The sequence below is a fragment of the Silurus meridionalis genome, chromosome 24 (genome assembly GCF_014805685.1).
Source record: "Silurus meridionalis isolate SWU-2019-XX chromosome 24, ASM1480568v1, whole genome shotgun sequence".
NCBI lineage: Eukaryota > Metazoa > Chordata > Actinopteri > Siluriformes > Siluridae > Silurus > Silurus meridionalis.
The window spans coordinates 12,028,587-12,047,325 of NC_060907.1; positions in this window are offsets into that span (position 1 = coordinate 12,028,587).

Here is an 18,739-nt window from a genome sequence, read left to right on the forward strand (position 1 = left end):
CTTTTTTTAAAGCAGTTTATTATTATTATTAACATTTGTGATAAAGATTTGAACAGTTTACATTTTTAAAACAATTTGAATAAAATGCCTGCTTGATATATAAAATAATATTTTAATATTTAATACAAATAAAATAGTATAAATCTAATTATTGCAATACACTTTTTCATTATGTTAAATTGAGTAATCAGTTAAATGGGCACAAATTAAATTGATCAAATCAAATTAAAAAAAGGAAAAATTAAATTAAAAATTTGGGTAAAATAGATGTGTATATAGGTGTGAGCGTGTGTGTTTGTGTGTGTCTGTGAGTGTTTTATATTTAATATGTCATTTTCAAAAACATATGATCTACTTAACTGTTCTGCTTATTTCAGCATACTTTAACAAATGTCTTCATTCCTTCCATTATTTATTCATTTACTCCCTCTTTATGTGGAATTGTCAGGATTTTCTCCTTTTAAGAAAATTTTCCTGAAGCTGGACATGAAACGCAAAAAAACCCATAGCATAGCATTAGCCACTTCCTGGTTGGTGGCTAAAACTAGCGCTATGGATTCTTTAGCGTTTTCATGCATGAGCAAAACAAATCTTATTTCCAGTACAGAGTGAGTAGCCACAGTGTCACTGCTCTAACTCTAGTTTCTATTTTATACCCCTGGCATTGTTGTGTGTCTTTTAAAGTTGAATAATAATTTAAAAAAATACGCTCAAAGTGCGTAGTGCGAGACAAAACAAATTTTCGGTCCGCCACTTAAAAGGTTCCTGAGGGAACTCAGATTCTAAGTATGTTTTATCTATGTTCCGCATGTAAAAAGGATTGCATCCGAAACCCCTGTACTGAAAAATTTTGTTACGGATACGTGTACCGTTACACCCCTGAAAAAAAACTAAACTAAAATAAATTACATCTGACATCAAGTAGAATTTTGTTTCACCATGTAGATGTCAGAAAAGAGAAGAGTCTAGAAGAATGTCTTTTTTATTATCTTGTTTCTTGAGAAATGGAGGGAGCAGACTAGTTGAGAAATAGTTGATGATCAGAGGAGGTGAGCTGCTGTGCTGGGTGAGATACAGTAAGTGCTGTGATGTAAAGGGGTGCTGGTCGTTTTTTGGCCATTACATTTTTTTTTATTTTTATTAAAAAGCACAAACCTACTAAAGTTGATTTTTCACACAATGCACATATTGCACAAACAACTATACACAATTCTATTTTATTAAAAATAAGGCATTCTGTTTTTACCACGGATCTTTGTGGTCATGTGAAGCAAATGGAGTCGAACGCATATGCAGAAGTGTGTAAATGTAAAAAAATTCTAAAATACAAAAGATGACACTAGACACATGTATATGAATAACTTAACCAGAGCATGCGAACATAGGAAGACAAGCAAGAGACACTAGTGTGGTGTGAAGTAAGTTTTTTTTACAAGTGCTAATTACCAAACAATGTGCTTCACTCGCATTTAAAAAGTCATATGACATGAAATGAGACAGTTCAGTGGCTCGTAAATGTAGTCCTTGTGGCAGAAATGTGGCATCTGTATTCTGTATTTGATTTTTTATATTGAATATATTTCTTGCCTTCCAACATGTACAGAGCTTTCCTACCTACTTCAAGACAACAGAAACAAATTTCACATTCAAATGTCGCATCTGGACTTAGATTCTATTGGTGCACAAAATGTGAAGAACTACTGTATATTTTCTAAATGGCTATAATTTGTAAAGGTTCATTAGAATTAGACAAAATTAGACTTAGATATATAACTGGCATTAAACACTAACTTAATAATCATGATTTCATCTGGATTAAATGACAAAAGCACAAATGACAGTCTAATCACTTTCATGCTTGTGTAAAGAGAAAAAACATAAAATAGTTTTGTTTCTGCATGACAATTAAATAAACCATTCCATTAAAATCATGATCAGCTGTTTTGGCACAATCTGGAAGAAAACTTTTATTCTTAGCTTAATTATTAAATAGACACATTCAGGTTTATATCAGTTTTTCTAGTTTAGCTGAAGAAAATACTGTATTTAGGACAGAAAAGCAGTTCACCTATAAAACATGGTAAATTCTATTGGTCCAATATGTACTCCAGGCCTATAACTACTTGTCACTTTTAATCCACGAGTGTCATTTTGTAAAACAGTTAATTCCAACACACACTGTTCACATTTGATGTAGAATCGATGTTCGTGTCTGCCTGACCTTTCACTAGATTCAGACATGCTGGTGAATGAAAGGTGTATTGATTCCCCTGTGCTTTGTCTATCGTTACTATCAACAGCTGTAGATGTTTATGAGAGATCTTGCAGCTTTAGAGCAGACTACGCATTAGGAGCACCAGGAGTTATCTGGTAAAAACAAGTGAGCCGTGCAAAAGCATGTGGAGCTGTCCTTTAGAAAGAAAAATGAAGCAAAAATTACTTTATTCAACTATCGGGCAATAAAGAATAAGTCTTAAAACTTCTGCCTTTTAATGTCTGGAGCTTCATGAAACTGTGAGGGTTCAAAACCAAATCATTTTGAATAATGTTTTGGGGAAAAAAAAGCCACCTCTCCATGCTTCTGGTAAAAGGTCTAACAAGAACTCATCTAATTCCAAGCTAAGCAGTAGTTTGCTTGTCAGTAAATTACAAGAAACTAACACTAATTAACTTAATTTCACAATTGTCAAACTTTATTTATTTGTCATCAACTGCTTCACTTTTTTAATCTACATGGACAAAAGTGTTGGGATACCTGACCTTTCCAGCCATACGTGGCTCCTTCCCAAATTGTAACCCAAAGATGTAGACTGTGTCCGACAATGTACGGTGTCTTTGGATGCAGTAGCATAAAATTTTCCCTTCACTTGAACTAAGAGACCCAAGCCTGTTCCAGCATGACAATACCCCTGTGTACAAAGCAAACACAATCAGGATATGCTTGACATGGGTTGGAGAGGAAGAGCTAGAGTGTCCTGCTATAGAGCTCTGACATCCATCAGTTGGAATTAATTGAAACTGTACAAGAGGCCTTATCACCCTACATCAGTACCTGACTTGTACCTGACAGAACTAACACCCTTGTGACTGAATGAGCACAAATCTACAGAACTACACTCCAACATCTAGTGGAACATCTTCCCAAAAGAGTTTAGGTTATCATAACAGCAAATGGGGAATAAATGTTTAATGGGATTTCAAAATACACATACAAATCTTGTGGTCAGGTGTCCACAAACATTTGTCCATTTGGTGTACCTGGAATCCTTATTCCTCCTCTATCTTCCTTTTCTGTTTTGACATCCTGAAAGATACAACCTCTTATTAATTAAAACAACTTTCACAGGTCATAGACATGGTAAACTTGCAAAGCCTCAACCCATCACTAGAAAATCTGGTATTTGTTTTTGTCATGTGTCATGTGTAAATGTGTCTAAATCAAGAAAGTATCTAAATCAAGAGGAAGAGGTTGTTGGACCTGTAAATATCATGTATAGTTGTTAGGTGGGAGTGAACGAGGCGGAAGCCGAGTTACCAGCAAACAGAGTTTAATGAAAACCACAAACGTAGAACGAACACACAGAGTCCAACTGAGACAATAACGGACGCTGGAGTGGGGTGCGTGAAGTGCTTATGTGCTGTGTGTGTAACGAGGGACAGGTGTGTGGAATCAGTATGATGGCGAGGACCTCCGGACGGGCGGGGCGCTCACATGAGAAGAAGCAGGGTGCTCCCTGACACCAGTTAATGTCTTTATCTTTATTTATTATTTAATTTTTTATTTGCCTGGTTTTTCATATTTTTATAGCACCACCACACCAAATTTCTTGTACATGCAACTTATGATACTTGCCAATAATGATAATTCTGGTGCTAAAAATGTATACCTCAGTGCGCTTTTGGTATAATGATAACAAAGTTCAGTTCAAAAAGCACTTTCAGCCACAGTGCTTGACTTTTTTTGTTTTCATTTAGATTACATCATTCAAGTTCTGTAGCTTGTTGCCAGAAAAGTGCACAATAGGTAATAATTCGCACTTTTTGTCCTGGGTGGAGCAACAAAAGTTGAGACCCTGGTAATAACATGGGAACCATTTAGGATTTTATTTTATTTTTTTCTGAAATGTCATTGCCTTTAAAAGGTTTTAATTCATCTAAGGTGTTTTTAAATGGTAAAATCTTTCCTGATCCTTTTTGTCTAATATTCATAGATCCTCTTAATGACATGGAATTAGTTATAAAAGTTGTAACTGACAGTGTGATTGAGGTTAATATACCGCATCATATTCAAAAGCCATGTAGATTAGAATCCAAATTTCCATTTAGAAAAAAATTATAATGAAAAAAGTTCATTCATAATTTAAAAGTCAGATTTTAAATCTATTTTAATACTAATATTTATAAAAAAAAGATTCTGACAAATTGGGTTCAAAGATCAGTAAGAGAGAACGGCCTCGTTAAAAACTCCAGAATTAGCTGCAATACACAATAGCATCAATGATCGATGACAAACATTAGACAAAGCATGTTTTGAATAGTTACATTTATATACATGCTACTTATAAAAGAGAGTAGATAATGTGACAGAGTATGTGAGAGTGCCGTACCACAATGTACTCCAGAGGCATGATAATTGGCATGACATATAGGGTTAAAGTTAGAACACGTTTAGTGTTAAAGTTAATACAAAGAATAAAGGGTTAAAGCTATTTAAAAATCTAACAAAGCCCTTTTTTGTGTTTTAGTAAGTTCTGACTTTACATGAGACTGGGTTGGTATAACAGTCAAAATGGTAGGTGGTATATGACCTAAAGACTGAAAGTTGCCTCCTTTAATCATGCTGAATTCTAAAGGTGCTCACTTTAGGCATTGAGCCTATTTTACAGCAGTGTTTGCAAATGGTTTTCAAAATGTAACCCTAAAGCATATTACACAGCTGTTAAGCCAGTTTTCTGTGTTTCAAAGTCTCTTCATGCCCATAACTTAGCTTCAGCTTACTTAAATGGCCCTTTTTACCAGAAGCTTGTTTTTTTTTTGTTCGGCATATTTAGTTATACATTTTGACATAGCTGCCCTCACTGCTGATACATTTCTGATGTTTCTCTGACTGATGGTCTGTTAGTTTGTACATCAGCCAGTTGACTTTTGCTTTTGCCTTACACTGCCAGTTAGAGGACTGTTTTTGCTTAACTGTTCATCTTGCGGGCCATCATTGGATTCCGCCACCAAACGCGAGATCAGTCGTACCGGATCGTGCTAAACGACGTCACGGAATAGCATCTGCGACGCAAATGAGAACTCAGACCTCCTCGACTTGGATATGAAGGACGAGGATGAGGATGACAGTGGTCCCTTCCCGGCCCAACAGTCGAGACCCCAGAGCGCGGGCAATGCAACCTTACAGGCTAAAGGTAACCTGCACAAGGTATGCAAGCGAGCCGCGGCTAAGCTAGGACTGGCTTGGCCCATGGCCCAGGACGCGTAGGGAGCTGTGAAAGACCTTTACGATGGGAAAAGGCTGCCGCCTGCTGAAAAGGCCTGCCGACAGCTTGACACGGGAGTACCTAACCCAGTACTTTGGGACGAGATTTGTGTGGTGAACGACCTAATCCTGCGCTCTTCACGAGGCTTAGTTCAGGGCTGCGGCTGCGTGATGGGCTTGGCTGTGTCAGGTGAGAGAGCGCTGTGGCTCAACCTGTCAGGCTTGGGTGACACACAGAAAGCCAAAGTCATGGATGTTGCCTACGACCCCACCAAAGGTCTGTTCGGTCCAGCTCTAAAGAAGATGAGAGAAACCAGCACTCTCAGGAAACAGGAGGATGAAGCATTCAACCTCTGTTTGCCTCGTAAGCTGTCTCAGAACCCGCCCCCTCAGAAGGGAACACAGCCTGGTTCTAAGTTCCGTAAGGGCTTCCTCTCTAGTTTCACTCGCACGTCAGTTCAGACTATTGCGCAATAAAGAATTCATCATCGCATCCAAGCCGTGGGCTGAGGGCGATGTGTGCAAGAATAAAAAACTCAATAATTGTGGCACTTTCGCATCCAGTCGATCAGCCGAGGGTGATAGTGTGCAAAAATTCCAAGAATTCAGCATGCACCCCCCTAGTTTTATCGCTGGAGGGTGCGCTCGCTCTGCCAGCGGAGCCCAGCGCGGCGACGGTTGTGACGTCATCAATGCGTGACCAGAGTTGTGTACGCGGGGGTTCCCTTTCTGCGCGCCTTGTCAATTGGCGCGCATGCACTGTTCATCCGTGGGTGCTAAGCATGATTTTACGGGGATACAGGCTTCAATTCGCAATGAAACCACCCAGATTCAACGCTGTGTTGGTCTCGGTGGCCGAAGGAGAGTCGGCTCACGTCCTAACGGCCGAGATCGACTCTCTTTTAAACAAAAGGCCAATCAAAGTTGTTCCGGAGGCAGAAAGCCGTCAGGGTTTTTACTCCCGGTACTTTGTGATCCCTAAGAGAGGAAGCACATCTCTTCGTCTGATCTTGGACTTGCGTGTGTTAAACAAGCACCTGAGAAAATATTCATTCAGAATGTTGACACACAAAGCACTCTGTCGGTCGATCCGTCCAAACGATTGGTTTGTGACGATCGATCTATTGGACGCGTATTTTCACATAGACGTTTACCCATCACAACAAAAATATTTGAGGTTTGCAGACAAAGGCACTGCCAACGAGATTCAAACCATTCTGTTCGGACTGTCTCTCGCTCCAAGAACTTTCAGCAAGTGTGTGGAGGCGGCTCTTTTGCAAATGAGAAACAGCGGGATTCGGATTTTGTCTTATATAGACGATTATCTGATATGCTCCTCGTCAAGAGCGCGAGCGATCAGAGATGCGGAGAGCGTAGTCACTCATCTCATCTGCAACTTGGGTTTCAAAATAAACAGGGAAAAGAGCCGCTTGTGTCCCGCGCAGTGCGCGGAATATCTAGGACTCAGTATAGATTCCCTCTCCTATCGAGTCATGCTGACAGAGAGGAGAATCGCATCTCTCATACAGTGTCGCTCCCGTTTTCGGGCGGGGACAATGGTCCCATTCTGAGTGTGCCTACGAATGCTGGGTTTAATGGCCTCAGTGATTTCTGTGGTGCGTCTGGGACTTCTCATGATGAGAGATTTTCAAAGATGGGTCGCGCGGTTCTGCTTATGTCCCCGACGTCATCTCAATCGGCCGGTCAAAATAACGCATGCGTGTGTCTTAGCGCTCCGCCAATGGGGATGCCCCGCGACTCTTCAGTCGGGGATTCCGTTGGGGGCAGTGTCACTGAGGGTTACTATGACGACGGACGCGTCTTTGGTGGGCTGGGGCGCGACCCTCATGGGCAGAGCTGTGAAAGGCTTTTGGCCTCCACAGCTAATCCCGAGACATATAAACTACTTGGAGTTGTTGGCAGTGCTTCTAACGCTGAAACATTTTTTGCCCTGTACGGGGAATGGAAACTGCACACCCAGATGGTGGAGCAGATATGGCAGAGGTACGGCCGGGCGTGAGATCTCACGCCGCGAGAAAACGCTCAGTGTCCTCTGTACTTTTCTCTAAGGGACAAAGATGCACCGTTGGGTGTGGATGCGTTAGCCCACCCGTGGCCAAATGTTCTTCTCTACGCTTTCGCTTAGTGGAGGGAAAGCGTAGAGAAGAACGTTTGGCCATGGGTGCGCATACGCATCCACACCCAATGGTGCACTTTGTGGGGAGATTTATCATCCGCAACTGGACAGGATAGCTCTCTGGGCCTGGCCCGTGAAAGATGGAACTTGAGTGTGGCAGGTTTACCCCAATCGGTTATACACACTATCCAGAGTGCTAGGGCCTCATCTACTTACATGCTTTATGACAATAAATGGCGAGTTTTGAGGAGTGGTGTGGCCGTGGTCACATTGTCTCTTTCCAGTGTTCTGTGGGAGACATTTTGTGCTTTCTCCAGGATTTGCTGGATAAAGGGAAAGGTTTTCTACTTTAAAGGTGTATCTGGCGGCTGAGGCGATGTGCAAGAATAAAAACTCAATAATTGTGGCACTTTCGCATCCAGTCGATCAGCCGAGGGTGATAGTGTGCAAAATTCCAAGAATTCAGCATGCACCCCCCTAGTTTTATCGCTGGAGGGTGCGCTCGCTCTGCCAGCGGAGCCCAGCGCGGCGACGGTTGTGACGTCATCAATGCGTGACCAGAGTTGTGTACGCGGGGGTTCCCTTTCTGCGCGCCTTGTCAATTGGCGCATGCACTGTTCATCCGTGGGTGCTAAGCATGATTTTACGGGGATACAGGCTTCAATTCGCAATGAAACCACCCAGATTCAACGCTGTGTTGGTCTCGGTGGCCGAAGGAGAGTCGGCTCACGTCCTAACGGCCGAGATCGACTCTCTTTAAACAAAAGGCCAATCAAAGTTGTTCGAGGCAGAAAGCCGTCAGGGTTTTTACTCCCGGTACTTTGTGATCCCTAAGAGAGGAAGCACATCTCTTCGTCTGATCTTGGACTTGCGTGTGTTAAACAAGCACCTGAGAAAATATTCATTCAGAATGTTGACACACAAAGCACTCTGTCGGTCGATCCGTTGGTGCACACAGTAAGAGGCCGGTGTCTCGGCGGTAAGTGCCTCAGACGGCAATGCTTGTGGCTCCAGTGACTGCTAAGCATGTGAGCGAGCTGCAGACCCTGTCTGTCAGTCCATCCTGTTTACAGTTTGCCCCTGGGCTCACAAAAGTTTCCTTTAACCCTAACCCGGCGTTTGTACCTAAAGTGGTGGATTCTTCTTATAGATGTCCCATTACGGAACTTTTGGCTTTTCACCCTCCTCCGTTCTCACCTCAGGAGGAGGAGAGATTAAGTTCCTTGTGCCCAGTGTGGGCCCTCCATATGTATGTCAGGAGAACAGCGGGTTTCAGGAAGTCTGACCAGCTGTTTATGTCTTGGGCTACTTCTCACAAAGGGAAGCCGTTGTCTCAACTGGATTGTGGAGGGTATATCTATAGCATATGAGTGCTGTGGTTCTCAGGCACCTGCAGGTCTGAGGGCCCACTCTACTAGGCAAGGATGGCGACATCATTGGCCCTACTTAAGGGAGTTTCTGTTCAGGAAATTTGTGCGGCGGCTGCTTGGGCTACACCACACACCTTTGTCCATTTTTTTTAGACTAGATGTGTCTGAGTCATCCTTGGCACACGCAGTGCTGAGTGCCAGACGTCCTGAGCCAATGTGATTGAGTGTAGCGGGATCATGTGCAATCCGGGAGTGGTCTATATCTCCCATAGTGAAACACCGAGCGAAGTTAGAAAAAGAACTATGGGTTACTTAACGTAATCCCGGGTTCTTTGATAACAGAGTGAGGTGTTTCTCGCTGCAATGATGTTAGAAGGGGTCGACCTGAGGGATAAAGGTAGGGCGGAGCCTGATCTCAGGTCGACGTGTCTGTCAAGACGGACATGGTGTCATAAGAGGTTCCATAGTTGGTCACGCCCAAAGCGATTCCCATAGTGAAACACCTCACTCTGTTATCAAAGAACCCGGGATTACATTAAGTAACCCATCGTTTTTACCTGCTAATTTCCATCAACTAAACAGTTCTTTCTCATGATACAAAGATGAAGGGTAATGTGCTTTCTCCAATATAATTTAAGTGAACCTAGTGGTCTTTTCAAACTGCTATCTACTCTGCTCAAGTGGTATCTGCCCTCTTCCACATCCTCTACATAAGCTCACAGATGCTCACAGTTGTCTAATGTTGCTATGAATACCAGGAACAAGAGAGAACAGCATCACTCTCACTCAGAGAATATGTCTAATTTTGTTCCCTTGGTTCTCGAAAATAGATGGCTGAGTTATTAGTCACATTTTCATATTAAAATTTAGCATTTTTGAGTAACCACACTTTGAGTATGGCCTAAATATCTAATATCTTTGAATATCTAATCTTTACTTAATCAAGCCAACACACACATACTCTCTCTCCCTTTCTCTCTCTCTCTCTCTCTCTCTCTCTCTCTCTCTCTCTCTCTCTCTCTCTCTTTCTGTCTATATATATATATATATATATTTATATCTATATTTTGTTTTTTAAACTGAACGTTGTGCTGTATTTGGCAAAAAAAAAGCCATTAGTGCAGTTGAATCACATTGATTCCATCACTAATAGAATCAGGGTCTGCAAACCAATTCTTATATTCATATGTATAGTAGGCTATAACTGTTATAAAGAATATATTATGTAAATTAAAGCCAAAAAAACAAGTATTTGTATCATCCATTAGGATGCACCTTCAAATTTGGAATGATTGCCAAAGTAAAACTAACCTCATCAAGCTCTTACCATCTTCCAAACAAAACATTCAGCAGCCCTGCTTTAAACAATCCTGAAAGTGCTTAGAACCAAAACGTAAATACATATATCTATGACACAATACACATTTTTAAGAGCATTTTTTTTCCTAATCTTCTTTTCCTTAGATACACTTCAGCTATCAAAGCATTCTTTGGTATTTCTCCTGTAGTAACAATTATTACGATTTAAGTGAGCTGAAAGCCAGCTCTATGTTTGTCTTACAGGATAACATTCTCTTAATACTGTTTAATGTCTACCAGAGGGAAGATTTAAAGACAATCCAGACAGCCCTAATGGTCGGAAAAAAAGATTCGTAGCTGCTGGCAGAGATGAGAGCCTTTCTCTAAAGGCATCTTGATATAAAAATCAGGGCCAGATTTTAAACCATGTAGCTAATACTTGTCTTACAAGCAACAAAAAATAAAAACCATTTAGAGACACCTTGAATAGTGGAGTGTTCAATCAGCTTTATAAAACTTTCATTGCAAAGAACAGAAACTTTATAAAATCTCAATCTAAGAGCTGTCAGTTCTTATAAATATAGCATGTTCAAGCTAATAAAAATAATGTGTTCAGTCAGGCTAAAAAAAAATATATATATTATCAGAATACAGTATACTGATTATATGAGTATACTGATTATATGAGTATACTGATTATTGTAGTACTAGATAATTTGTTGTTTATTATATATATATATATATATATATATATATATATATATATATATATATATATATATATATATATATAATAAACAACAAATTATCTAGTACTACAATAATCAGTATACTCATATAATCATATAATCAGCTCATGATTACTCATATAATCAGCTATTTTGCTATTCTCCTTTTAGAAATCATGGAGGGTCTGAAATTGTCATTGTAGGTGCATGTCCACTGTGAGAGACATAATCTAAAAAAAAAAAAAATCCAGAAACCACAATATATGATTTTTTAACTATTTATTTGTATGATACAGCTGCAAATAAGTATTTGAACACCTGTCTATCAGCTACAATTCTGACCCTCAAAGACCTGTTAGTCTGCCTTTAAAATGTCCACCTCCACTGCATTTATTATCCTAAATTAGATGCACCTGTTTGAGGTCGTTAGCTGCATAAATACACCTGTCCACCCAATACAATCAGTAAGAATCCAACTACTAACATGGCCAAGACCAAAGAGCTGTCCAAAGAAACTAGAGACAAAATTGTACACTTCCACAAGGCTGGAAAGGGCTACGGGAAAATTGCCAAGCAGCTTGGTGAAAAAAGGTCCACTGTTGGAGCAATCATTAGAAAATGGAAGAAGCTAAACATGACTGTCATTCTCCCTCGGACTGGGGCTCCATGCAAGATCTCACCTCGTGGGGTCTTAATGATCCTAAGGAAGGTGAGAAATCAGCCCAGAACTACACAGGAGGAGCTGGTGATTGACCTGAAAAGAGCTGGGACCACCGTTTCCAAGGTTACTGTACTGTGGTAATACACTAAGACGTCATGGTTTAAAATCATGCATGGCACAGAAGGTTCCCCTGCTTAAACCAGCACATGTCCAGGCAGGTCTTAAGTTTGCCAATGACCATTTGGATGATCCAGAGGAGCCATGGGAGGAAGTCATGTGGTCAGATGAGACCAAAATAAAACTTTTGGGCCATAATTCCACTAAACGTGTTTGGAGGAAGAAGAATGATGAGTACCATCCCAAGAACACCATCCCTACTGTGAAGCATGGGGGTGGAAGCATCATGCTTTGGGGGTGTTTTTCTGCACATGGGACGGGGCGACTGCACTGTTTTAAGAAGAGGATGACCAGGGCCATGTATTGCACGATTTAGGGGAACAACCTCCTTACCTCAGTTAGATTATTGAAGATGGGTCGAGGCTGGGACTTCCAACATGACAATGACCTGAAGCACACGGCCAGGATAACCAAGGAGTGGCCAATTGGAGATAACCAATCTCACTGTATATATATATATATATATATATATATATATATATATATATATATATATATATATATATATATATATATATATATATATACACACCAATATGAAAATATGAATTAAAAAACATAATTATCAAATTATAGAATTTTTTTACTGATTATTTGGAGTATCAGATAATTTACTGTAACTGTTATGAATAACTGTGATAAAAAAAATTGTGAGCTGTAGGTAAATTTATAAGTGGTAGGTCAGCCATTCTTTATAGAAGAGCACAAAACATTTTAACAAAAGATCTGATGTCATTTCAATAATTCAAGAAATCAAAATAGGTAATTAAAAGAATGAAACTTAAATGCTAAAGTAATCTGATTCTTCTGTCACCACTTTCTGTCATGAAGAGCTTATTCGACTGTGTCACACTTAGAACACTAGCCAAACTAAGTACAGTATGATTTATTGGTTTAGGCAAGTAACACAGCAAGTATCAGTGTGGCATTTAAAATGATCAATGATAATCAGATTATTGTAACATTATTATAATAGTTAAACGACAGGGTAATAACAAAACAAACTTTTGCATTATTAAAGGGGTCGTTTTAGTCATGCTCAAAAATAACAGCCTTGTAAATCCACGCTGAGCCACAATTATTTTTAGTGTGAGTTTTCTTTCACCTGTGACCGCTAAGAATATACAGGTTGCTTTTGCTTGCTCACAATAATGAGGCCAGCTAAGTCTAAAAGTTACTTTTTTTAAATGCCTGGTACAGCTGTTGTATAATTAGAAAACATGTTTGTGTATGCTAATGATCTGGCAATAATAGGATTTTTCCTAAAGCGTTTATAATCATGGCTTGTGCAGATTGTCCTTAACCTTTAAAAGACCTGAAATTGGGATGATTGTATTATGTGATAGCTCATCATTGAACCATGATTACTAGGATTTAAAAAGGGATTCAAAAGTGTAAATAACACTTATGTTACATTTATGGCATTTGGCAGAGGCCTCTATCTACAGCAACATTTCTCATTCAAAAATCATCAGATCAGAAAACCGAGCACCTTAACCACTGAGTTACGCTTTTCTCTCTGATACATGCATCATAATGTGTGTGAGATGTCCTAAATTATATTGTTAGTGTCTACTTAAATTTAATTGTAAAATTGTTATGATAGAACCTGTAATAAGTTCTGATAGAATCTAAAGATTTATTAAACAGTAACAATCATAAATATAGCTAAACATCAAGAATCATAAACCATTAACATTTATAAGAATTTATGACATGAAAGGATGTTGACAGTCTATCAGTGGCAGGCAGTCAGGGCCAGCATAGCCTTCTCTGCTGGCCTAAACACTATCAAAAGCACTGACCTATATTTACAATCTAAATTCTAATATTTGTTCCATGAAATTGTATTAATTTATTCCTAACAGTTTATTCTCTTAATTTTGTAGTGTTTCTCTTGGCTGCACTGCTTTCAGTATGTGTATGTGGATGTTAGACTTTTGTGTTCAATCAGATTTCAGACTCTATGTGATGCCATACAATCTTTTCTGCCCAGGGCCTTTAAAGTCTGTACTGCTGGACCTTTTAACCATAGAGAATATTATAAAGGGGTCTATTTCTTTAAATAATCAGATTTCAAATTCTCCTTACAGGGCCAGCTATCTGGCCCAGAATATCGATAGCATTTTTCTGTCCTCTGATTGGTTGGTCAGAGGGAAACTGTTACAGCCAAGTTCAACTAGCAAAACATGTATGTAGCGCTCTGCACACATTATTACATCTAAATTATACTTTTTTTACGCCCACAATTGCTGATGGAGGAAGAGAAATTAATTTGGTCTTGGACATACTTAAAAATCCATTTTCAAGAAAAGCTAGACATCGTGAGGAGAGGTCGGCCAACCCCGAAGCTAGCTAATTTCTCTCAGCCCGGGAAAGGGTTTGTTCACCACTTAAAGACCAGTGAATACGAGTGGTACCACTGGTTTACAGAAGATGAGGAGCGGTGCATCCTGGTAAGTAAGTTTTATTAAATATTTTATGTTTTTTTCATGTTATTAAACAAATATTGATTCTGAACTGCTCCAGATGATGCAGGTACACAGTAGAGGTTGTAGTGTAGAGGTTTTGAGTTTTCTTAACTGGGTTTCCTTCTTTAGTAAAATGGTATTCACCCTCCATGTGTGTAATGCCTTTCTCTCTGTAATGCCACGCGTTGTTATATTGCTTTTTTGTATAGTATTGATGTTTTTTTTATAATTGCGACGTGATAGTAGTGGTATTAAGAGGTGGATAAAGTCGGGTAAGTCCCCACTGAAGGCCAAGGTACCAAATGCACGACCCGCCACTGCAGTCTATACATGATTTATATATAACTGTATGTAGACTATATAGAATAATGGACTATCCATAGTGTATGTGAATAACAAATTTTACCCCACAATGACAATCAAGTGGTGTACAAATGTATTTTTCTACCCATGATAGTAGATGAGTGCTCAGTCAGCATACCCTTCACACCATTAGCATGTCTTCTGAGCATCAACATTAACAAAAACTAATGCACATACACATGATTACATGCAGTCTTTTGCAGCATTTAATATTAAACGACTTTGTTGTGTCATAGAGAAAATTGAGAACACAATGAGCTTTGAACTTCTGGTATGCAATATTTAAAGATAAAATGCTAATGTGCTATTTTATAACTATAAAAAAGGTAAAAAGGTAAATCATTGTATTCATTTTTTTTTATTTTGCATTTGTCGCTCGCTGTCACAGATAGACCAGGCTTCAGAAACCGGAAGCAAAATAGAATGTTCTTTTATTGTCCAAACATACACACTTGAGAGTTTGAGATGTTACTGGAGCAAATGGTACACGTAACTGAGTGCTTCTTTAGAAGTGTAGCCAGAAGCATGGAAGCACAGGGAACAAGAGAGGTAGGAAGTCCGGGTAAACTATGGTCGTAACTGGTAGATCGGACCGTGAGTGAAGGGGAATAGGGATCTTATAAAGGGGACGGGTAAATAGATGACAAGTATAGGGAATTTGTAGGAGGGAGAGGCTGAGTGAGAGTGTGAGCATTGGAGGGAGGCGTGACTGGTGGCTCCCTGACACTCGCATTATAGTGTGGATGGCAATACACAAAAATACTACTCAATTATTCAGTCTGCATTGCTGTTTCTTTCTTGAGGCTTGAAGACAAGTGCTTGTTTTTGAGGCAGTGGTCTAGGTGATCTTGAAGAACCCCATATTGGATGCTCATAACTCATTAAAACTCAGGCATGAACTACCTGCAGATGATTTAAAAAATCTGAATAGTAAATCCAAAAAGTTTTCTATTGCTCTTGAGTAAAATTAACTCTACATACAGGCAAACGTAGTAAATTTCAGGCAGTTTAAACAAAACTATTGCCACAAAGTACTGACTATATACAAACAAAAAAAAAAGTATAAACCTACTATTCAGGATGGAATTCGTTTATTTGTTTTTGTTTTTATGCATTTTATATTCAGACCATTAGAGAATATGCATATGCAAGTATGAAGGTGAAAATGTTGTTGTAAATGACATTTTATTCATGTTTAAAATATCTTCTACTTCTGAATGTAATTTCATATGTAATACTAAATATCATAAAAAATCTTCCTGGCTTGCATTTGAATTCTTCCTCAGAGGTTAAATATTAAATCTGGCTTCCCAAATCACTCCCGACCTGAAACCACAGGTTTTGAGTGCTTCTGTTTTGTATCCCTTCTCTCCAGGTAGAAATTTTTTTGTACACTCCTGTACCACTGTTGAGACTCCTTAAGGGAGCAACAAAAGAAGAAGAAGAAGATACAGTAAATGACACTGTGGTACACTGTGGTTATATCAAATTCACAAGTGAGATGTTCCTATGGCAACTCTAAAAAAAATTAGGGAAAGGAACAATTCTGTCATTGCATATACTGTATACTCACACACTACCTACTGTATTTTTTATTATTTAAATGCATTAATATGTCTCAGATACTGCAATATTAACTGCAGCAGGTGATATTGGTTACATGCCTGAAAACCAGCAGGGCAGGTTTTTACGGATTCTTTTTACATTCAAAATCTATATTTTATTCTTGCAATGTTGCAGATTTTCACAGTGTGCTGAAACTCATCAAGATAACGTTGATCAATCAGTAAAACAGACACTTTATAAAAGAATGCATACTCAATTAACATGTTTTATTGCATCATATTGTAATCTACAGAATAAATAAAACCACAATAGTACAACCTGGCAGCATATTGTTTTTTCACCTAACTCAGGATAGCCAGGTTTAAAATGCAGATAATAAACGCCTCTAAAACCTAATATTCATTAGAAAAAAGCTGAGATGTATTACCAAAGGAAAAGCACATTTATTTCTGTCTCCCTAATATGTGTTAATGAAAAGTTGTGAACCAGTGGCATCACGTTATGGTGTCTGGCTATTTAAATAAATATCATGCAGGCACAATCTGAAGTGGAATTTGATCAAATATAATTTGCATCCTCCACTTTATTGGTTTACTATACTGTTGTTAGAAACCTGTAATGTGTCGTGTAATGAGTGGGAAACAAATGCAAGTGCAGAAAAATTAACATGTGTAAAGTTCACACAATGAACCGAACAAATAAATTAACAAAGAAAACAAAGACAAAAACCTGAAATATGGAACAAAGGTACACAAACTAATGTTCATGGAAAGAAAGAAGAGTCAATATGTGCAGTGAATGTTTAGTCTTTAAATAAGTGCTAGTAAACTATCAATGTGATTCAGGTTGAGAAACAAAAAAGTGAGCTGTGGCTCATGCAGAGTGCAATCCTCTGGCATAACCCTTGCATAGCTCATTTTTGAATTTTTAATAAAGCACTAGTTCTCTTTTTTGGATTATACCAAGGTTTGTCAATTATTGGATCATGGATATGGACTTGGAAAATATTTCAACATATAGAAGAGGGGAACAAAATGTAGTAGAATCAATCAACAAAGGAAAATAAAATTTTTTACTTTGAAAATTTTACTGAAAAAGTTAACAGGCATCAGTGTGAATCTACAATTTTCATAGTCATGAAAATAAAGAAAACTCTTTGAATGAGAAGGTGTGTCCAAACTTTTGGTCTGTACTGTATAACTGTGTGGCCACTACCAACTCCACCACCATCATCAAGTTTGGTGACGACACTGTTGTGGGCCTGATCTGAAGAGATGGTGCCAGGAGAATAACCTTCTCCTGAACGTCAGCAAGACTAATGAGTTGATAGTGGACTTCAGCACAAAGCAGGATCGGTCATACCAACTGCTAAACATCAACGGGACCCCAGTGGAGAGAGTGGACCGTTTCCGGGACCTAGGTGCCATCACACAGGACCTGTCTTGGTTCTGTCACATCAACCAGCAGCATCTGTACCATCTGAAACACTTAAGGGACTTTAAACTTCCCTCTCAGGTGCTAAAGACTTTTTATACCTGCACCATTAAGAATGTCCTGACGGGTAGCATCACTTCCTGGTTTGGGAACAGCAACATGCAGGACAGGCGAGCCCTCCAGAGGGTGGTGCGGTCAGCTAAACGTACCATCCACAGTGAGCTCTCTGACCTGCAGGACATCTACAGCACGTGGTGGCAGGCCAGGGCCAGGAAGATTATGAAGGACCTAAGCCATCCAAACAATGGACTCTTTTCTTTGTTGCGTTTAGGGAAACGCTTCCGCTCCTTGAAAGCAAACACAGAGAGAATAAGGAGGAGCTTCTTCCCGCGAGCCATTCGAAATTCACTTTTTTGCGCTATGACACTTTAACCTCTGGACTTGCACAGCACAGTGCCACTTTATGCCACACCATACTGCACACAGACACTTTAAGGACAATCACGTTAATCAGTTTAAATTTGACTGTTTTTACTGTCATCCATGTATATACACATTTTTACATATATCTTCATATATTTTATTTTTTATATAGGTTATACTTTTTATTTATCTACCTTCTTTTTTTTCTTGGTTTATCTTTCCTCATTCCATTCCCTTTATATTCCATTCCCTTTTATGCTTGAATGCCGGACCATCGTAAAAAGCATTTCACTGCATGTTGTACTCTGTATGTATTTGTATGTGACAAAGAAAATTAGATTTGATTTGATTTAATTTCATTTAATTTCATTTAATTCCATTTAATTTCATTTGATTTCATTTCATTTAATTTCATTTGATTATAGGCCCTCAGCTACTTTTATTCTAGATCATAACTGGGCTTTAACAGATGCCATGTGCAGCTTTTTGGCAAGATTATGGTTAGGTCACACAGTGTTAGTAAAGGAATTTGGTTGTTTGTAAGGTGGATAGATAAAGAATATGGTACCCTGAAGGACTTCACTTCACACATTAAAATAGTATATAAATATGCAATAGTAAGGTAATA